The following is a 23,574-nucleotide window of genomic DNA, read 5'->3' on the forward strand; positions in this document are numbered from 1 at the left end:
TATGTGTTCTGGTAATTCAAGGAATTATAGTATTTAGTCCTTACTACTAGTGTTTTGGTGACTTCCAGTTTTTGAATAAAACTTAGTTTACCAACTTTACTTCGCATATAGTTAAAAACCTCACCATCTGAGGCTAAACCCAATGCAAAGGAAATCAAATTGGGTTAGGGATCCATGTATGTACTAACTCTTCGAAGACTGGAAATTGCTAGTACGCAAGGAACATACTAGGATCCTTTTTACTGAACACATGTTCCATTATTGGAATGATATTGTTGCTAATGTTAAAACCCGGGTCCTAAACATCCTACTGGGGAGAATTTAGCAGTAAAACAAGGGTGATGCTAGGTTTCCTATGCATGGCCAATATCAGTACTCTTGTTTTGTTTTCTAAGAAAACAAAACAAAAACTGTATCAAAATCGATACTTTATTGCTCCTCAATGGAAATTGAGTAATGCGACATGCACTACACTAAGGATACGGGTAATGTCACAATAGATCTAAAAACTGGTCGCAGTGACAAACCCGAATAGGAATAAAAAAAATCTACTCAAGAACATCTACTTTTATGAGTTCTGCGGAAAAGTTTCGGCATACATTTGATAAAAGTAATGATTGTCCCTAGTTATTAAAGCATTAAACTTGATGTTTCCGCAATGATATCACAGTTTCATTGTGGTCACATTTTTGGATTAATGTCCTATGGTGGAACCACTGTGCATCGTAGGACAAACTTTTTTTTTTGTGAAATCGTCAAAAAACCAACGACCAGTCGCTATATTTTCATAGGAAGCCATCTATAACAGCGGCCGTTCACTTGTTGCAACATATTTGCTTTGCAACGAGCAAATGACATACGCTAATTGCAACGTAACTGCAACGTGCTTCGGAGTACACTGACAGCACATATATGACACTCGAGTGTTCAACCGTATCAACCATTGATAAAAACCGAAGGGTCCACAGGTGGATGTAAGTAATCAATTCGAGCAATCAAATGCATTTTCTTTGTTTTTAGCTAGAACTTTCAGAAAATCAGAAAACATTTTCATAGACAATGTGTATCGGTTTACCAGCGATATCACTATACAATATGAAATACCAAAACCGTATCAGCAAACGTAAGTGGTAATGCTTATTATATCGCTTCGCATCTCTTGAACCGCAAAAGCCCCAAGTTCATCCACGACTCCGCGACGACGTCGCCTGCTCCATCCATTCTCTCTCTAATTCCGCGTGTTTTGCAGCCGTTGAATGCCAAGGTACAAATAGGTGCGCTCCCCCAAACAACCGGCATCAACCAGCAGGACCGGCACCGCCGCCGCGCCGTACGTCGCGTACTGCGTCGAAGACGTCGACCATCGCGATAAGAACCAAGAACCGCGTGCGTCGCGACGACGGACGTTTCTGCAACGCGAGAGCGTAAGTACGCGCACATTTCGTTCGCTCAACACAAGATTTCTCTCGTGGCGTGTGCCCGGCAAGGTGGGCTGGCTGGCTGGTGGACCTAAAGCTTCGCGAATGAACCATCCATCCGACTCCGCCGACCGGGCCAGCCATCCATCAGTCAGTTAGTTGCTCGGTGGAGTCCGTCGCGAGTGAACGCGCTTTTCTTCGCGGTACGAAGCGTGTGGGTCGTTGGTTCGCGCGTTTGTTCCCCGGTCGGTGGTCTGTTCTGCTAAGATTAGAAGTTTATATTTTTCTGGTTTGTTTCAAGTGTTGGGGACTTAGTTTGAGGAGTGATTGTATCCTAAACGGTTTTGAGGTGGTTGAAGTTCTTTGAATAAAAGATTGTAAGTGCATTCAAAACCAGTGTGGAGTTTATGGTGTTCTAGTTTGTTAAGGTCAATACGGAAACGAAATACAATCGAAGACTAATCTAATGGAGTCAGTGCTTGTTTGTTGTGTCCGACTTGAGCAAATTATGGAAGTGATCTAGTAAAAAAGCCAAATCCAAGCGCTCCCCTAAAAACGTGTTAAAGGAGGAGTTGGTTTTTCGGTGGATCTCAAGTTTTACGGCTCTTTTCCTGGTTGGACTCAAATTAATCTAGTAATTTGCGGTCAAATCTCTTCGCTTTATTGGCGTGCGCGTGAGCATTAGGCAGCGGCAAAAAACGAAGCATAAAAAGTATGATTCGTTGATTGATGTTTTTTTTTTCGGGAGGAGGCTTGACCCGATACTGGTTCTACGAGAGTGAGACTGGCGGCGCTGCCCTGTAGGAGGTGGCACTGTGAGGCGGCCCAAGTGAACAGATTCGGTGGGTGCGAACGAATAAGAAGCTGTAAGAGTGTGTCAACGCATGCGGAAAAAAGTAGATCTTATCTCGGAATTAGTCATAACAGTAAAATCGTGTTTGGAATATTTCGAATAAATATGAAATTGTGAATAGCAACAATAAACGCCAAACAACAACAAGAAGAAAAGTAAACAACAGAACACAAATGAAAAATGAAGAAGAATGATTTTCACGATGTCGTAACTGCCGGTGGTCTCTCACATGTAGGGCCCTTCTTGACTCCAGTTCCCATCCATCCATCCATCAGAGTGCGAGGCTGCTTCGTTAGTGTGACCCAAAAATGGCAAATCCGGAAACTTGTGATTTTAAGAAATGAGCAGCGGTCAGGCTGATTTTCTGAAAAATGGATTTCATTTGTGTTTGTGAAGTTCTGCTGCCAGAAGCTTGAAGTTTGTATAGGAAACATCGATGGAACGTATAAAATAACTGTCAGCATCACGTTTTGGGTGGGGTGGTTGGGAAAATTATCTCATCAACAAGATGAAAACTCCACCTGTATTAAAATTGATTCCGATAAGTTGAATTGAGATCCCGCTTCAATTGAGAACCTGCACAAATCTTAAGACAATTGTTACATGAAATTCCAAAATGATTTCCTGAAAAATCTTTTCAAAATTTTTGGGGGAACGAACTCAGCAAAGCTCTTATATATTAATTCGAAGCGCTCTAGGAATAATTTCTTGTGGAATTTCTAGAGGAATTGTTCGCATAAATTCCTTAAAATTCATAAAAAGTAAAATGAAAAGAGTTAAAACAACTAAGGAAGTTTTTTATTTTTTTTTTCATAGATTGTAACTTAATTTTTAACAAAACATTGTGATAGACCCGAATGTAATATAAATGTAATATTTAAGGAATTTTTTACCTTTTGTACATATCTTGAAAAACTTCTCACATTATTCCTGATGATTTTTTAATTTATGTTTTTTTTTTCAATAATTGGAGCAATTTTCTCACCCAAATCCTGATTAAGATTTTGAAACTAATATGAATTTTTCCTCGTGACCAACACTTTGTATAGACTGACATTTGTTGCAAAATCTCAGAATTCAATTTTCAAAGGAAGGTTATTACTGCCACTTAGGAAGCCTGCAAAGCTTATCGAAGCAATTAAAATAATTGAAACACTATATCTATTAGATTTTTGGTGAATCTTGAGAAATTTCTGAAGGAGAACTGTCACGTTTTTTTTCTCGTTCCGCGTTGATTGTAATTCGACCGGTAGCAAAGTGAAATGGTTGGTATCCATCCGGCAGTGACAATTAAGTGATCGGGACGCGAGTGTGGCATCCGGGATCAATAGCCCAAAGTGATTCCTCGTTGTTTGCATCATTTTTTAATGGAAGGGAAAAAAGGACGGAAGTGTGAATCGTTTCACGTGTTGTGGACAAAATACACTTTGTAAGATTCGACCGTACGTTGCCAGCAAGCAGTAGATGCCGGTTTTTCTTACTTTCACTTCCTCGTCGCACTAGATTCTTGATGAACTTTAATGGCCCGTGACCCCAGGTTAGAAAAAACCCTGAGATTTACAATACCAGTAAATTGTAATTAGTACTACTTGAGGAGCAGATTCGTAAAAACATTCACACTTTCTCCTCGGAGTTTCGGTTCTTGCAAAAACAGCTTGGCTCGTGGGCTTAGCTTGAGCACCACTGAGTTTTGCAACGTCACTTCATTGTAACAATTGCTTCATGAGACGCAGGATCTGTAAATCATTTTTACTTTCTCATCGCACTTTAAATTCTTGAGAAATCTGCATGGGCCGTGACTCCAGATTGGAAACCTCTGAGCTCCACAAAACCACTTTATTCTAATAAGTGTGGAGAAACATAATTCAAAACGAATTCACATAATCTCGTAGGACTTTCGGTTCTTGCAAAATTGACATGGCCCGTGGTTCTAGCTTGGGAACTACTGAGCTTTTCAACAGCAATTTATTGTATTAAGTGCTCCTTGATATGCAGAATGTTGAAAACATTTACACCTTCTCCTCGGACTTTCGGTTCTTGCGAAATCAGCATGACACGTGACTACAGCTTGAGAACCACGGAGATTTGCAACGCCAGTTTATTGTGATAAATGCTTCTTGAGAAGCAGAATTTCAAAACCTTTTTCTTTTTCTAATCGCACTTTCGATACTTGAGAAATTAGCATGGCTTGTAGCCTCTGCTTGGGTACCACTAATCTGTGCAACACCACTTTATTGTAATACATTTTATGCATTGGCGTAAATACGGGGGGTCTAGGGAGGGCTTAGACCCCCTAGAATCTGAAGAGCCTCCCTAGAAAATCTTTAAATTACACTGCGAAGCCTCGTTGAAACTGGCTCTTAACTAAACAAGTTTCGTAGAACTATCCAGAAATATTGTGTGGGATTTTTTTGAAGGGTGTTTAGGATAGAGACGAACCAGCCAAGGGCTGAAAGTCTCCATAATAAAGACAAATCAATCAATTCTTTGAAGATTTTCTGGTTAAATACCTGATTTTTTTTGGAAGAATCTTCCACGTTTAGCTTCGAATGGAATTTAAGGAAAAAAATCTGAACAACAACCGACTGGAAATTTTAGCGAATTCCTCGATTGAACCACAAAATCAATTCATAGTGGAATTTGTGAGGGAATTCTAAAAAAAATCTAATTAAAGAGCCTTTAAACAAGACTAGATGGAAATTTCTGCTGTAAGCAAGAGTGTGCAGTTCTAATTGTCTACAATGATCCTTGTGAGGTGAAAGACCAGCAGAGTTATTCTACGAGAAAAGATTTAAGGCACATCTGGTGAACTAAGATTGTATTGCCTATATTCTAGATTTTAAGGTATTGGTGAATGGAATTCTTAATACGGAACCATATTTGAGTCGTTCTAGTGCATAGTACAGCCTTTGTAGGCTATGCGGCTAAGGAATTCTTTATTTTTTTTTAAGAAATTCAAGATGCATGTTTGCTTTTGCAATAACGGTATGGTAGTCATCTCTGAATGATAAGGATCTAAGAATACATACATCTGGCCTAAATTTGAAATGACTTGTCTACTGTGCGTAAACAAACACGATTCTGTCTCTGCAAGGTCTATCTAAACCCACCCACGCACATTAACACTCTTATCATAAAGTGCAATCTTCAAGCTATACAAAAAAGAGAAATTCAAGAGGTATCCAGCTTTTTACGCTATGATGAGGGGTGATTCAATTTTGACAATTCTTGCCGACAGCCCTTGCAGCATCAGAAGCTCATCAGAGTAGTCGAAAATTTCAGTTCAACTTCAGAAAACTGTCAAAAATTTTCACTTTTGTTGTTTGCAAGTTTTTTCTTCAGTTTTTCTGTGTGAATTAAATATTTAAAAACATTTTCTTCAATTTCAGGTTTGTAATTGCCGCCTTTTTTGGTAATACCCAAAGAAATGGAACAGTACTCACAGATGAAATCATGAATTGACATCGGAGAACTACCAATTGATTTTTTATAATGGTTGTGGCATCATCAACCGACTCAGCAGAATTAACTTTCTTTCATGCTTTCTTTACATTGAACCATCAAAAATTATAGTGACTCAAAAACCCTGGAGCGCAAAACTCGTCCCAGTTTTATTTGATGTGTGAGATTCTCAGTAGTGGAAATAATCCAGAATAGATCAATTATGTTGGCCAATTACATTCTGTTCGGGAAAGGATGATTAGGGAAACGTTAAAATTAAATAATAATTTAATTTGCTAAGTGATATACACGATCACTTTCAGGCTTATTCTGCGCGGCGTGTGAGGTGAGACGAATCGAATGAGGTGACAAAAGTCGACTCGCCGATTTGATTTACATTAGTCGTTTCACGTCACGTGAGACGAAACCATCTGTCTCACCTCACACGCCGCGCAGAATAAGCCTGTTTGTAAACCTTATTACAAATGCGACATGCGCACGATTTTGATATAGAAAAACCACTTTGTAACCGTTTGGGCTATAAATACCGATAATTTTCAATAACCTAAATCTCATCTTCATGCAATTGGAACTGTAGAAAAATCGTTCCAGTTTTATATGATGTCACGAGGGATGTGACGACAAATATCGATATTGTTTTATATGGAATGCGTATATTGTTTTATATGGAATTGCGTATGCGTATGCGTAGAAAGAACGTGGAGTAAGGTGGGCGTTGGATTCAGGTTGGCTTTCTACTTCACAGAATTGTTACTTGTTCTGTGTCGGAGTTGGTTAACGCGCCCCGTAGCGAACTTGGGGAGACGTGGGTTCAAACCCCACCAGAACTACGTTGATTTTTTTTTCGAAATTTTTCCACTCAATTTGTCCATTTTTCAACACATATAGTGCCTATGAACTTCAGGCATTACGTAAAACCTTTGAGTTCCTTCAAGCAGCACCACTCGTGTACCCAATGATCTCTTACTCTAAACGTTGATAACACTAGACTACAGCATTTTGGAGCTCGGTAAGGCGGCGTCCATAAATGACGTAGTTTTTTAAGCGATTTTTAAAACCCTTCTTCCCTCTCGTAGCATTTCGTCACAAATTTGGATCTCCCCTATAAATGACGTAGCTTGTTAACTCACTTCCCCCCTCAACAAGATGTTCATGTCAAAAAGCAAAAAAAAAGTGGAGACTCAGTTCTGATTTCAATTTCAACTTGTATGTTTAACTAATATTATGAAAAACAACAATAGCAAGAAAATGGCCGAATTACCGACTGCCGATCATAGGTGTAACCAGTGGAGATTATCATCAAAGCTAATGACTCAATAAACCACCCATCGTTCTGCTTGAAGCCGAAGAACATAAAGTTGGTGCTCTTTCGAAGATATTATTTTGCTTACTAATAAATCTGTTAGACCAAGCCCACTCGTGGGCTTCATACTACACACGCAACAGCACGTCGTTAACGATTTTTAATTTCGTTATCCACCCATTTTCGCACCGGTCGTTCGTTTCCATGTGAGTAAAATAATGATCGGTCGCCTTTGCGCACCGGTGGTCTTTATTCTATCCGTACCATCTGTTTCTTGCACTTCTGTAAATTAAGGGTATGCGGTATACCGAAAAGTTTCGCCAAATGCACCTCGAAACGAAATTCCGCGGAATTCCACGGAATTCAACCAGGCGAAATTTATGATTTTGAATTTCGTTTCGTTTCGTCAAATTCTAAAAATTTTGCCTTCAAAAAATATATTTTGACGAAATTAAACGGAATTCCGCGGAATGTCTAATAAATTTCGAAAACAAGTTCATTGTGTAAATGCCTTTTTTGAAAGAGTTTAATTTTTAGTGGAACTCTTGAAAGGGATTTACCATTACATCTGTATGACCAGGGCTGGATGTACGGGTGGGATGGGGGTGGCCGGGGGTGGTTATTCGGGCTCCGGGCCCCCACATTTTAGGCCCCCCTACAAAGACCTTTTATGATTATTATGTACACATCAACTTTAGGTTTCATATTGCTGAAATACTGTTTTAAAACAAAGAAATTTTTGTATGCTCATCACCAAGGGATCTTCGCATCCGCTTGGGCCTCGGGCAATCCTTGATCCGGGCCTGTATATGACGAAACGCTATTCACGGTTAAGCTCTTATTCCTTCCGTTAATAAAAAATCCCGTAGAATTTTCTGGCCAAATTATACATGTACGATTCATAAAGCTATAACCCTTGGCTAGTCCCGAATCAAATGACCTGAATGTAGAACACAATTTTTATTTTTTTTTTTTCGGAGTGGTTGTTGTTCCCAGGCCCTCGGTGAGAAGGGCATGCACATTAACCATAACATCAGGTCCGCTTAACATGTAGAATCTTGAGTCCAGTTTTATCTGGTAGAATTGTTGGCCTAATATCTAGAGATGATTGTAATTTTATTTTTAGAATTTGCGGATTGCGGATCAAGTTTGCGGATGCTTCAATGATTACCGCATATATTTCGTAAGCATTCTCTGTGAGTTTTACAGGGTATTTTCTGACTATGTATATTCTACTTAGATTCCACTAGCAAGTTGCACCAAATCTTGAATACTCATTGAAAAAGAAACATCTGTACAAATGACTTGATTTTTTTACGCAGTGAGATGTGCAAAACTCCAAGTAAATTGCTACAATATTGGCTGACTTACAGCTCAAAGGCCCAGGGCCCAAATGGTCCTCCACCCTTGTTAGGCAAAGTTTGGTATTTATCCAATATTTATCTGAAATGTTTAGACATAGTATACGAATCAAAATAAAATCTACTTTCGCGACTACTTTTACCCGCAGTCAGAGTAGTCTTTACGCGCGAGACAGTCGCCTAAGAAAACAGACCTGTTTTTAAATTTTCCATCATAGCGCTCTTTGATAATTCTTGAAAAGGTCGCCACATGGGCGGATGATGTGATGACTGCTGCAACTGCACGTGGCATTTGCACTGCGATTGAATTTTGTTCATCATTGAAGGCCTTGGAAAGCAATCACCATAATTGTGTTTTGCTTGCAACGCACAATATCAAATTATATTTGAACACCCCTAGTCATTCATTCTGTATAAAATGCATGCGAATAGGAATTCAATTGTAAGGTTGTGGAGCGGACCTGGTGTGATGGTTAGAACACTTGACTATAACGCCGAGGACCTGGGATCGAATCCCACTCCCGACAAACTCGCAAAAATGCGAGTTCTTCCTTCGGAAGGGAAGTAAAATGTGGGTCCCGAGATGAACTAGCCTAGGGCTAAAAATCTCGTTAAAACAGATAAAAAAAAAATTGTAAGGTTTGTGAGGAGGTGTTTCCAAATTAGATCACCGAATTTGTGAGTAGTTCTATTTTTCATGTGTATATTTGTTCTAATAAATGTATTATTTTAGCATTTTATCTTACCGAAGACAAATTCAATTCGGGTTTGATGTGAGAAACGGTAGAAAAACGGCAGCCCCAGCAACAAACCTAAAAATATAACTGTGGCAAATGAAGTCTTGAAGATGAGACTAAACTGAAACACCGCCACGCCAACGCTAGAAAAAAAATCAAGCACGCAGCATACATTTCCTGATCAATTTGATATAACTGCAAAATTCCGCGGAACTTTTTCGAAAATTTCGTTTCGTTTCGAAAAATACCGAGTGAATTCGGATTTCGTATCGATCTCACGAAACATTTTTGAATTTCGTTTCGTTTCATACCGCATTGCGTCAGAAATTTCACATATCGTTTCGTTTCGTTTCGCTTTGAAAAAATCCTATACCGCATACCCTTACTGTAAATCGTCGTAATATTTTGTATATTTCTATGGTGTCATTCCAAATCTTATTCAGTATAATAATCTGTGCTCATATTTTGAAAGAAGGGGTTTTGGATAAGACTGAAAACAGTTAGTAAAAATAGAACTCAAATCAATAATTTCCTTGGAGATTTGTTCCAGTTTTGATGCGTTTAAAGATATCATTTTCTCAATAATGTATGATTGTATTTAATCCCGAAATTCAAGCAATCTTTTTTTTTTAATTATATGTTTGTTGCTTACTGTATGACTTGTAGGTTGAATTTTTATCTAAAATAATATCCATCTCTTCAATATTCATGTTGCCTTTCTCGCAAGAAATTTATCTGAATTTGAGATTTTGAGCATCTTTTTTAATAATTAGGTTTATTGAATAATTACATTCCTTGCATTTCCAACACTTTTACATATAACGTAGTTGTCTCCTTTACAACTTCGCGTAGGTCAAGATTCTTGAATCCTGGTCATAGTAGAAGCTGTCTTCTAACAATCTGCGATAAGTTTGTGCAACCTTTTTTCATTAACGAGTATTTTAACATAGGCTAATTCTATACTCATTTACAACTTTTAAGTTACTTGAGTGTAGAATTAGCATTTAAGTTAAAATACACATTAATAAAAATGAAAAAAAAAAAAACTTTAAGTTACAAAGCATCAATCAGAAATCTTAATACATATTGCGATCTTTTGGATGTTGGTACATGAATATTTTGTTGGAAGCAGATTCTATGCGCTTGAAGTAGACTGCATATTTGTCAAAGTACATAATGAGCCCACTCTCCTTTTTGGCACTTCATACAACAATTGTTGTATTTTAACATCCAACACCTTGCTTTTTCTATAACGAGGAACCTACAATATGGCAGTCCTGCACACCGCCTATTTTAATTGTGAAACTTGGCAGCTCGACTACATTTTTGCCTTTCTCGTACACCAAGGTGTACCGAAAGGCTATATGTTCACTCCAAAAACGAAAATTCGATAGAGCCCCCGGAGGGGTCAAGTATTATATACCAATCGACTCAGCTCGACGTGTTGAGATGATGTCTGTGTGTATGTATGTGTGTGTATGTGTGTATGTATGTGTGTATGTGTGTGTGTATGTGTACAAAAAGGTCACCTAATTTTTAGAAAGTAAATATGAACCGATATCAACGACCGATGGCTCATTCGATGGGGTACATTGTCCCATTGTTTCCTATTGAAAATGGTTCAGATCGGTCCAGCCGTTCCGGAGTTATGGCCATTTAGGTGTTCCGGACCGGTACTTCAGGAAGGGACCAGATATGAAAATGCAACAAACCCATGCATGCGACCCATCAAACCACGGCATTTTCGATTATCTGATGAACGGGAAGTAGGAAAATAGTCTCAGACTATATCTGAACCAGTAGTGTTCCAGAACCGGTTCCGGGTGTCCCGCCGCACAGTGGAAAAAATCGACCCAAAAAACGGATCTTTTAACGCCGCTGGTTTCGGTACGTGAAGTTGAGCATTTCTGACGTAAAAAATTACGAGAAATCGATTGGTGCTAAATTCATTCACCGCACGGCACGGGAAGTGGTCCATTTTGCCCTATTTTCCCCTTTTTTCATACAAAAAGAGAATCAAAATGTACTTTTAAACAGCTAACGCGACTGTAGATCATTGAAAATAGCTGCAGGTATAATAAGAGGTTAATAGAAATCATAAACATACATGAAAGATCCTTTTAAATGCTTATTTTGCCCCATATGCCCCAGCAACTGTCGGATATTCACAGTTTTCCTAATTATGAATGGATTTTTAATGTTACTGACTTGAAGTTAATTTGTTTGGCATTAACAAAAAGCGCTAGAGATTTCATCACCAGAATAATCTTCGGGGGTTGTCCAATTTGCCCCATTGTGCCCTATTATCATAGAAAAATGAGATTTAAAATGTATTTATGAAAGACATATATTGCTATGGAACGTTGAAATTAGTTTTAGGTGTAATTGGAAACTAACAGTTATCATGCGCATATAAGAAATATATTTTCCCTATTTTACCCTACATTCCCCTAAAACTGCTGGATAATAACATATTTTGTATGGTTTTGTAATGTCGCTGGATGCAAAACGTGAAGCCCTAGATCATTTTTGATGTATACAAATGCGGTTTATCAAATACTACTACAATCATTCTCGGAATGGTATAAATAGCTGTCCATTTCACCCCAATTCGCCCTGATTTTTGTCATGTAATGAACAAATCAATTTGCCCTGATTTTTTGTCAAGTAATGAATAAATAAATTTTCCTTATTAGCATTGATACTGTAACCAATACATAAGACATATATATGACTTTTTCTATAATTTCAGCTTTTGATGGGGAATTAAGGGCATAATAAGCATTTTATAAAATATGTCACATATGCGCTAAACTAACTAAATAGGGCGTCTCAAAGCATCAAATTATTTATATTTAAGATGCCTCATTTAATGAGTTGCGTGCATATTTGCCACAAATTAAGATAAAGGTTAATGCTTATTACACCCTTCATTCCCCACCAGAGTCATGTGTTTTAACTGTCCTTTCGATTCCGATTGGTAACAAAAGTCCATCAATTCGGACATAAGCAAATGGGGGAAATCATGAGGCGACAACAAATCAGGGCAAATTGGGGTAAAATGGACAGCTATTTATACCCTCCCGTGGATGATTTTAAAACTTATCGATAAACCGTATTTGTACATATAAAAATGATCCAGGATTTCATGTATTGCAACCAGTGACATTACAAGACAATAGAATAATGTTATCATTCAGCAGTTTTAGGGGCATGTAAGGCAAAATAGGAAAATATCTTTCATTTATGCGCATGATAGCTGTTAGCTTCCAATTGCAACTAAAACTAATTTCAACGTTCCATTACAGTATCTGTTTCTTATAAATACATTTTAAATCTCATTTTTCTATGATAATAGGGCACAATGGGGCAAATTGGACAACTCCCGAAGATGATTCTGGTGATAACAGATCTAGCGCCTTTTGTTAATGCAACAAAAATGAAATTCAAATCAGTAACATTAGAAATCTATTCATAATCATGTAAAATTCAGGATTTCCAGCAGGTGTTGGGGCATATGGGGCAAAATAAGCATTGATAAGGATCTTTCATGTATGTTTATGATTTCTATTAACCTTTAATTACACCTGCAGCTATTTTCAATGATCTACAGTCGCGTTAGCTGTTTAAAAGTACATTTTGATTCTCTTTTTGTATGAAAAAAGGGGGAAATAGGGCAAAATGGACCACTTCCCGTGCCGTGCGGTGAATGAATTTAGCACCAATCGATTTCTCGTAATTTTTTACGTCAGAAATGGTCAACTTCACGTACCGAAACCAGCGGCGTTAGAAGATCCATTTTTTTCGGTCGATTTTTCCCACTGTGCGCCGGAAGTGGCCAAATAAGAAAGTGAACATAACCCATGCATGCGACACGTCAAATAGCGGCTTTTTTGATAACCAGTTGAATGGTAAGCAGGAAAATAGTTTCAGACCATGTTTGAACCGTTTGTGTTCCGGAACCGGTTCCGGGTGTCCGGCCGAAAGTGGCCAAATATGAAAGTGAACATAGCCCATGCATGCGACACATCAAAGAGCAGCTTTTTCGATAACCAGATGAATGGTAAGCAGCAACATAGTTTCAGACCATATCTGAACCGGTTGTGTTTCAGAACAGGTTCCAGGTGTCCCGTTGGAAGTGGCCAATTAAAAAAGTGAACCAAACCCATGCATGTGACACATCAAAGAGCGGCTTTTTCGATAACCAGATGAACGGTAAGCAGGAAAATAGTTTCAGACCATATCTGAAGTGGTTGTTTTCCGGAACCGGTTCCGGGTGTCCTGCCGGAAGTGGTCAATTAAAAAGGTTAACCAAACCCAGGCATGCGACACATAAAATAGCGGCTTTTTCGATAACCAGATGAACAGTAAGCAGGAAAATAGTTTCATACCGTATCTGAACCGGTTGTGTTTGGACCCGGTTCCAGGTGTTCCGTCGGAAGTGACCAATTCAAAAATTGAACCAAACCCATGCATGCGAAACATCAAATCATTAAAAATGTTGGATAACCAGATAAACGGGCAGCAAGAAAATAGTCTCTGACCACACCTAAGATTACCGGCAGTGTTGCAGAATCAGGGTTGGATGCATCGCTGAAATTAGGAAGGTGAACAAAATCGATACAAGCGATTAATATGCGTAAAAAAAACAAAATCTTGATAAAAATTTTGGCGATCTTGTCAAATTACACCATTTCAGATTCCTGAAGCTCATTATACAATAGGATGGATCAACGTTGTATGGAAAAAAATAAATTTTATAGCACCAATCCCCTTTTGCGGCTAAAGTTACTGCGAACAAATTTTGATGCAACTGGTTGAGCCCTCGCGCTCTGTAACATGGTTGAAATTTGAATGGGTATGGGAAATTTCTCTTACTTGAATTTTTTGTCAAATTTTACATAAATCTCATAACCAATGATAATTAAACATAGGCTAAAGTGTGCAGAAAAACATTCGCCGAAATATCTTAATAATGATCGGCATCCAGTGCTAGTGAAGGTGGTCAAGCAGTCAACTGAGTGGTTTGATATTTTTCAGCCCTGCCTATACGTTTAGCACAGCTTTGATAAAATTCTTGCTTTTATGAATAAGGCCGATACAAATTTCGATTTTCTCTTAGGCCAAGAGGGGTCCTCCCTTGGAAATTTTGGACGGAATTCAACATTTTGAGGAAGGGCACAATTAAATAAACCAAGATTTTTTTTTATTTTAAGGTGAAATTATAGTCTTCCAGAAAATTTCTTAATAAATCCGATGAGTGAAGCGGTTTTATTTAATTGTTTGATTTTTTTTTCATTAAATACATACAGGGGATACTCAAAATAACTGGGACAGGTAAAATTTTCACTTTTCAACAAATATTCAACTCGCTGTAACTTTTTGAAAAGGGCATCAAATATTTTCAAATTTTTACTGTAAGTTCATCAACTAGTTTTGTATCAGTGGTTCAAATTTGGAAAAGATCGGGCCATTCTACACGAAGTAATAAAGATTCTAGAAAAAGGTATAATTATCCGATAGCCAACTTTGAACTGTTATATCTCCGGATTCAATGAACCGAATGCAATAAAATTTTGATCATTTATGACTAATATAATGAATTTTGAAAAACAGTTGACCTAGTTTGAAATTATTAATAAGAAAAAAAGTTATGACGATTTCATTTATTCCATGTTTTTTTAGTAAATTTATCTATTTTTCATATGCATCCCATTACTTTTTCAATTAAATGCCGGCTCTTTGGTTGCTTTCCTTTGAAACATAAATATATTCAAGTCAATTAGAGGGAAATCAAATGAACTATAATTACGATCTCAAAATTTGAAACGATGATGAAGTTTTGGATAAATTGGTGTTATATTAGAAAAATAATCTAATCGTAATAATTTTTATTCGTGTAAAGAATTTTAAGTTTAGTCAAAAGTTTTTGATAGCTCATTATGTAAGTCAAAAATGATCAAAATTTATTGCATTCGGATCATTGAATCCGGAGATATAACAACTCAAAGTTGGCTATCGGATAATTTTACCTTTTTCTAGAACCTTTATAACTTCGTGAATGGCCCGATCTTTCCCAAATTTTGACCACTGATACACAACTAGTTGATGAACTTACTGTAAAAAAATGAGAATATTTGATGTACTCTAGATTCGACGAGAAAGGCACTATCACCACTAGGTGAATTAATCTGGTTTTTTAGATTTTTATCGGTATGATTAATGTTTCTAATTGAGTTAGGTACAGTCAAAGCATCTTTGAAAAATCGTAACTACTCTTATCTAATCTTATACATACGCAGCCAGTACGGAATCACCCTGGAAAGTAATCGTGTTACTTTTCTTGTCAATATTGATGCTTGCAGCATATCAGAGATATGGCACATGCATCAAAGCGACCAGGTCTACTGCTTTGTATTTACGCGCGAAGATGATGATTCTTCGAAATACTTGGAGTACAGAATATTTTCTTTCGGCAAGGTACTTCTTGGATTTACAGAGGAGGAAGGATGCGTGGACATATTGTATCATATTGCATGTTGATGAATATGTTTTAAATATATGAAAATGTGTATAATAGAGCTATGAATAAATGTGTAATATTGGAAAGATCTCCCCAATTGTTGGGTTGTTTTTATAGATCTAATGTCGAACCTCCTATTCTGTATGATCGGTGTTATTCCCATGGGGTCTTCGCAGATTTTTTCTGCTTTGCCCTATTGTATCTACAAGGGTGAAGTTACCCATTTCGCACACTTTCTTCCTAATGTCTCGTTTATTAAATTTATATTTTTAAATTTATATTTAATAAACCACCCGCTAACGACCACCATTTTCAAAAACAGCAATCAAACCGAAACTCTTTTGCCTTTTTCGAAATATACACGATAAAACGAAAGGCGAGGCACAGCTCTTTCAAAGCGGGGGATCTCAGCCCGGAAAATGAAGAAAGAAAACCTTGTGGTCACCTATTATCGTCAAATGGTACCTTTTCGGGTTAGAAAATACGCACATATTCTCACCGGAATCTGCGACGGATGACGATAATTTTGGAACTTGTCGGAACGAACTTCGCGAGTTATTTATTTGGACATTTTTCTAAATGTGCGAAACCAAACTTTACTTGCTGCGTAGAAACCCCGGCTCAAACATGTACGTGTTAAAATAGCAAAACTCACTGAATCACTATACATTTCTTCAAATATTAGTTTCGAAACGATCGGCCAAATCAAAAACTAAAGGTGCGATTATGAACAATCGTAACTATTTTTAAGAGAAAATCAATACATTTTCGTTATGCATGATCCTAAAATTGGCGAAGAAGGGAAAACTTTATTCATAACATACTTAAGCAAAGCTTGTCAATTTAAACCTATTATTTTTCTGCGTTTGTAATGTCACTCTATCGCAATTGTATGTCAGACAATTTGTTGTGTTGTTCGTGTAACGATCTATGATATTATTTGGTTGAAAATTTCAAAGCAAGTAAAAATAAAAATTTTAAATATTTGATGCAAACTAAAATAAATTCCTATCTATACAAAACAAGAAAATCATTCTCTAGAAACTATAAACCTGGCAACAAATCCATACTCATGTTCTTTCGTCTCCTCTTTACGCTACCCAGAGAGCCAAACGCAAGAGAGCGCACGAGCCTACGGATAGAGACCGTATTTTTCGTGTCTCTATATTCTAAGCCCTGCTACGAACCATACGTAAACTTTTCGCTTTCGAGCCCTACTTAGCAGCAACCGGTGCGGTTCGCTTCTTTGTTCGGGGCTCTACTTAACGTTAAAACGCTTGATGGAGCCCATGAGTGGGCTTGGTCTTAAGAATATTAAATTGGTTTAATTAGAATAAAATACACCATGACATTTGAGGGGCCCTGCAGGAGTTTCTTCTAAACTTCTTTCTGCACTTCATTCTGGAATTTCTCAAGGAGTTTTTTTTTTTGGGATTCCCATTTTTGATACTTACACCCTTTTGAATTCCTCCAGCCCTTCCTTCTGAGATTTCTACAAGATTTTTCAATGGGATTCCATTTGAGAATTCCTCCTTCTATTTCTTCAGGGGTTCCTTTAGAGATCCCTCCAAGAATTCCTTCCGGAGTTTCTTCTTAGATTCCACCAATGGTTCTTTCTGAGGTTTCTCCGGAAGTTTTTTTTCTATGTTTTTTTTTTTAGTTTATCCATGGTTTCCTTCAGGAGTTCTTTCAATGTTTTCTTCCCCTATCTTCCACCAGCAGTTTCTTCGGACATCTCTTCAGGGATTTTAACCGGAATTTCTTTTGAGATTCCATCAGTACTTCTTTCTGGGTTTCCCAAAGAAGCTCATTTCGGGATTCCTCCAAGAGTTCCTTCTTGGATTCCTTCAGGAATTCATTCCGAGATCTCTGTAGGAAACCCCTCCGGAATTCTTTCAAAACCCCTCCAGGAGTTGCTTCTGGGATTCCTCCAGAAGTTCTTTTTTGGATTTTTTGTCCTTCAGGAATTCCTTCCTGGTTTCTTTTGGAAGTTTCTTCTGGGGTTCCACGAGAGCTTCTTTCTAGGATTTAATCAGGATTTTTTCCAGGACTTCTCCAGGAACTTTTTCCAGCATTCCATCCATTCGCTCCTTCAGGATTTATCCATGATCTCTTAGAATTCCGCGAGGAGTCCCTTTACGGGTTCCTCCCATAGTTCCTTCTGGAATTCCTCTAGGATTTTCACCAGGAGTTCTGAATATCTTCCGGGATTTTCCAAAAGTTATTTTCCGCATTGCTTCAGAAATTCCTTCCGGGATTTCACAAAAAAATTCTTCCGTGTTTTCTACAGAAATTGAACCGGGAGTTCCTTCTGAGATTCTTCCAGGAGTTTATTCAAGATTTCTCCAAAAGTTCTATCTAGAATTGTTCTTGGAACTCTTCTCGGGATTTCTTTTGGAATTTCTCTATGATTTCCTTTCAAGATTCAAGAGTTCCTTCTGAAATTCTTTTGGAAGTTCCTTCAGGGATTCCTTCTGAGATTCCTCCAAATCATTTAGAAACGTTTTCAGAAGCTTTTTCTGGGATTTCCAGCGGGAATTCCTGTCGAAATGTTATCCTTCTTCTGTTGGGGAAAACTATAAAGAACACCATGAGAAATTCCTTACAAAGCTGGTAGAGGAGCCCCTTAAGAAATTGTTGGAGGAATTTTTCGAGGAAGTCCTGTAGAAACTATACACCTGAAACAACTCCGCCCCCCCCCCCCCCAAAGCTACGTTATTTATGGACGCCCCCTAAGCTGATGATCATTTTTAGTGTAGAATCATGCCCTGAGTTCGAAAACGTGAAGGAAAACAGTAGAGCGGAATTTTTTTCGACTCCCCATACAAGGCAACTTCTAAGGCTTAGGGTGGAATGTCTAGAAGTCTAAATTTTGGGCCACTCTACTGCTCTCCTTCGTTACTAGAGGGCTGACTTATAGTACGGAGGAGCCGCGCCGCGTGTCGAAGATGTTTATTGGTGAAAAAGAAGACACGGCATGAGAAAATTATTGCATAGGAAGGAACACTGAACCTGGTCGAAAAAATATGAAGCGCGCTGAAGAGACGAAACTGAAAAGGGTTGGAAATTGGAACAAAAAAAAAACTATATGCACAAGGAAGACACACCACCGAAAGTGGATCGAAAACAGAAGCCACACCGCCGGCCGCCGTGTGGCCAAAATATCTGTGGAAAGGTGGGGGAGCACGGGGAGTTCCGAACTGCTGCTGTTGGGGCCTACCGCAACGTTCGTCGTCGTCGTCGTCGTCATGGCCACCGGCTAAATTATCATCATCAAATTAGAACGCCGAGGTTCGGAATTTTTCTGCTTCCGAACACGACGAAGCTGGTCATAATTGAATTAGTGATCCGCAGTTTGGACATGGGAAACTACGGGGTGGTATCCGGCTCGGTTGACTACTGGGCGATCTCACTTGGTGGGTGTGAATTGGTTGTAATCTGTGGTGATGTCATTCTGACAAAAACAGATGGAAAATGCTGTCTCGTGTGTTCAAGGTGTTCGTTTATCTGGATAATGCCTTTCGGTTGGCCACGCTTTTGATTCTTTGGTCAACGTCAATGTTAAAGAAAGCAAGGATTACCAAAAGGGAGCTCGACTAGATGAATCATTCGCATTTTGTAGATATCTTTAATTCTGAACTTGAAAATGAACATGACTATAAATACTTTCCTGATTGCTTCCTAGATGGAAGCATTCAGAGAAACGTTCCCAGCATTCATCTAAACCTAACAAAAGACCCACCGCTGTATTTGGGAATCACGACCTCCAAAAGTGGCCGCAGTTTCATAAACGCTTCCATACTGAAGGTCAAAACGACCATCAAAAGTCCAAGTTCCAAGAAGCAACCGAGCCGAAACAGTCATCGTTCGCCCGCCCGCTCGATTGTAGTCCATGTACGGCTCCATGTTGGTAACTGAGAAACTAGAACTCATCACAAAAGGACTATGACGACGCGACGCCTGATACCCAACCAGTTCGGGAGGCGCACCGCCGCGCGCCGGCCGGTTAGATAGACCGCAACGAAACGAAAAAGACGAAACGCCTTCTGCTTCCCGGTCGTGGCCTCCAAGAAGGTGCGCACGGGGGGTTATTTACAGAGTGACATCAGACTGACGGTGCGTTCTGCGCCTGGTCGGTCGTCGAGGGACCCCGCCGGCGTAGTGGCGGTCGGCGGATCGAACGTGACGAGGAGGATTGGAAGAAGCAGCATTCAATGGGTTGCTGCTCGGCTCGGTCCCAGTGTGGATCATGACGGCTACCGAAAATAATGGCAGAAACGCAGACATAAACTCGTAGACCTAGGAAAGATCGAGAGGCGAGTGAGCCGCTTTTGGACCAATAATTGATTCGGTTTTAGCAAGGTCAAGTACCTATGGGGAGTGAAGCAAGTGCGATTTAGAAAAAATACAAAACAAAACACAGTCAGAAGCGAAGTAGTCAAGAACTATGAACTATGATGATTAGTTTCTATGACTTGGAGTTTTTGGGAGTGTTCAATGACCTGGACAGTGAAATTTGCATGCGGGTTGGTGATGCAAACAGGTTTGTTCCAACTTATCGAACAAAAGTAATTTGAAGGCGAAGAAATGAATGTATGAGAAAGAAAATCTCTCGCGCTTATCCACACTCCCTCAGCGTTGACACGCCAAAAATCTACGTGTTCACCAGCTGAGCTATATGGATATTAGCAGTTAAGTCTCACACTTTAAAATTTGATTGCAACTAACTACCGAACTAAAGACTAAATCTTTCAAGTAGTTAACCGACCCGGAAGCCAAAGCTTATCTTATTAATCGTTGCCGACTGGCCGGAGATGTGACAAAACAAACATAAATTATCGAATTTGAGCTCCCCAGCTAATCCCCAACCTAGCGTTCACTGCCGGACAGCGCACACTTCTATCCTATCTCCGACATGATCTACTTCAGGTCCAAAGGAAATACCCTGCCACGCAACTCTCCGGTATGCAGAATGTCAACGCGGTGTGTTTATCTTGTTGTGGCACATCTTGTCGTGTATGATTTGCTGCCAGCTAATTCTCCGGTCACGAGAACCCACCTCAGAGTCTGGTTGTTGACCAACCCAGCCCAACGACAATCAGTCTCGAACCTCCGCTCTACCGAAGAATGGTTTCGATTGTGTCCAGATGGGTTCGTCGGTTGAAAAATGAAGCAATGGATTCAACCGGACGACGTCAGCTCTTCTATGTTTTCGATGGGGGAGGCAACGGCCGGCGCCACATGATTATGATGATTGTTATGACAGCGCCGCAGTCTGGGAGAGTAGGTAAACGTTTTGGTGAACTGCTGGCAGTTGGTTCACACGGTTTGGGTGGTGTCTGAGAAATGATCTGAGTGTTGCACCAGTAGATAAAAGAAAAATAAACGATAAGATTGGATTCTGACCATGCTGAGGGTGACGGGTTCGATTCCCGGTCGGTCCAGGATCTTTTCGTAAAGGAAATTTCCTTGACTTCCTTGGGCATAGAGTATCTTCGTGCCTGCCACACGATATACACATGCAAAATGGTCATTGGCAGAGGAAGCTCTCAGTTAAAAACTGTGGAGCAGGCTTTGTCCCAGTGAGGACGTTACGCCAAGAAGAAGAAGAAGAAGAAGAAGAACTATATCCTTTAAGGTTAAATTTTCTTAGGAATATATCTAGCAGGAGATCATCATGCTTTAAAGATCAAATTGGTCTTTAAAGCATGATGCTCCATGAACGTTCGCTTACAATGAATGGTGAACATTTAGTTAGAACTTTACAATTTCCAGTTTTTAGACAACATTTTCTTGAAATTTTCTCTGCTTATATAGCATTTGTAATGTTATGTTATATATGTATATTTTTTATATATTTCTTATTCCTTCTGCCGTATTTTCTACTTCTTTCTGGTAATTTTTGTTGTGTTGGAAATTGTGTTCGGGATGTTCTTCAGCAATTCATTTGGGGGTCATTCGAAAATGACGTCCATAGTTTAGGAGAGAGGGGATCTGAAAAAGTGTGACACTTTATGTATAAAGTATACGAAAAAGCGTGACAGAGGGGTGAGGGGGGTCTAAAATTGCCGAAAAATGATGGACGTCATATTAGGATTCATCCCATGATAGTTTCTTCAGTAATGTCTTTTGAATTTTCTTTTTCGGAACATCTGTTGAGCAAACTATTGAAAAATTTACATAGAAATTCTTGTGAGCACTGTTTTAGAAACTGTTTTTAAAATTTCTTCGGTATTTTTTTCGGAAAATCCTCTCTCAATTTTTTTGGGTAGGCAATTCTTTTCATAATTTGTTTTGCAATTCCAAAAGGAGTGTTTTCGGATGTTGCTTTAACAATTTCTTTCTCCATTCCTTCTTGAATTTCTCAGTGTCCTTTCTACGGTACTTTCTCTAAAACTATATTCGGCAGTTCATTTCTGAATTTTGTCTTGCAACTTTGGAAATTCTATAAGAAATTCGTTAGAGAATTCTCAAATTTCAAAACATTAATCGATAAAATTGGCAGAAGAAATCTCACAAGAACCACAAAAGGAATTTCCAAAGCCAAAGAGGACCGGCTGATAAATTCACATAGAATATGTGATAAATTACTCATAAAAATTGAAATAAAAAACCACAATTTTTTTTCCGAAGCCTCTAGGGAAGACAGCATTTCCCAGAAAATTGCGGGAAAAATACCTAAAGAACTTCCGAAAGAATTACACAAATATTTCGTAGAAAATCCCGAAGGAATTGCCGAAAAAGAACTTGAAATTTTCGCATGAATTTCCAAAAAGATTACCGAAGGAAATTACAAAATAAATTGCAGAATGAATTCACCTTGATATAATTTAGACATTTATATCAAGGTGAATTCATTCTGCAATAACATTTTTTTTTTCTAAATTTTTCTTATCCTAATTTACAGCTCTTTGGCTCACTGTGAATGTGGGAATATTATTGACAGATCCCAAGAATCTTTTCCCTTTTTCCTTGTATGCCTGTCCACTTTTTCAAAAACGTTCTCTGATTCTCAAGTCCGTCCCCATAGTTTGGTTGGCATCCTAAAAGAAGTACTACTATTATTACTACGAGAATATGATGACGTTTCAAAATATCCAACTTATTACGTATATTAGGGTGTTCCAGTACAAAATCTATCAACAAATATTTTTGAGATTTTTCTTATTACAAATGTGATAATTAAATATGTTTCCTTTAATTTGTTGACGTACGTTGTTCGGAAAACTTTGCTACAAGCATATCTTTCAATTAGTGCTAAAAGAATATATTTTTGACAAGTTTTAGTGTATTTATGATATTTTGAAGTTAAAAAACGAAAAACACAAAACTGATTTGATGCACCTCTTAATTTCAATGGATTTGGCTGAAATTTTGACCAGTTACTTCTTCTAATTTCTGGAAGAAATCCCTGATTGGAATTGTAGAGGAATTCCTGAAAGAATCATTTCCAGGAGGAACTCCGAAAGAAATTCAACAGGGATTCCCAATGAAATTCGAGCAGGAAATCTCAAAGGAATTCCAGCAGGAATCCCTAAAGGAATTTTGGCGGGACTTTCCAAAGGAATTTGATGAGAAATACGCGAGGGTATTTTAGAAGACATATTTTAAGGAATTCCAGGAGAAATCTCCGGAGGGATTGAAGAAGGAATTCCCAAAGAAATTCTAGAAGGAATTACCAAAGGAATTCCCAAAGGAATTCCAGGAGGGATGTCCAAAGAAATTCTAGGAGAAATCTCTGATGGATTTTCTGGAGGAATCATGGAAGGATATCCAGGAGGAATCCTCAAAGGAATTCCAGGAGGAATCTCCAAAGGAATTTCAGGAGGAATCCCCGAAGAAATTTCCATTGGCGTAACTAGAGGGGGGCCAGGGGGGCCAGGCCCCCCCCAGAATCCGCCAGGCCCCCCCCCCCCA

At 38.6% G+C, this 23,574-nt stretch overlaps 1 protein-coding gene across 4 annotated transcripts in view; it reads left to right on the forward strand.

Moving 5' to 3' along the window:
* Positions 1-1,180: 1,180 nt before the first annotated feature.
* LOC115256877 (uncharacterized) overlaps positions 1,181-23,574 on the forward strand; it is a 74,910-nt gene continuing 52,516 nt past the window's right edge. For 2 of the 4 annotated variants that reach the window (XM_062851241.1, XM_062851240.1), the window contains exon 1: positions 1,181-1,795. The gene's annotated coding sequence lies outside the window, so the exon portion shown is untranslated. The remainder of the gene's footprint in view (positions 1,796-23,574) is intronic. The other 2 variants (XM_062851242.1, XM_029855976.2) reach the window with 1 other exon arrangement.

Source organism: Aedes albopictus, chromosome 2 (genome assembly GCF_035046485.1).
Source record: "Aedes albopictus strain Foshan chromosome 2, AalbF5, whole genome shotgun sequence".
Taxonomy (NCBI): domain Eukaryota; kingdom Metazoa; phylum Arthropoda; class Insecta; order Diptera; family Culicidae; genus Aedes; species Aedes albopictus.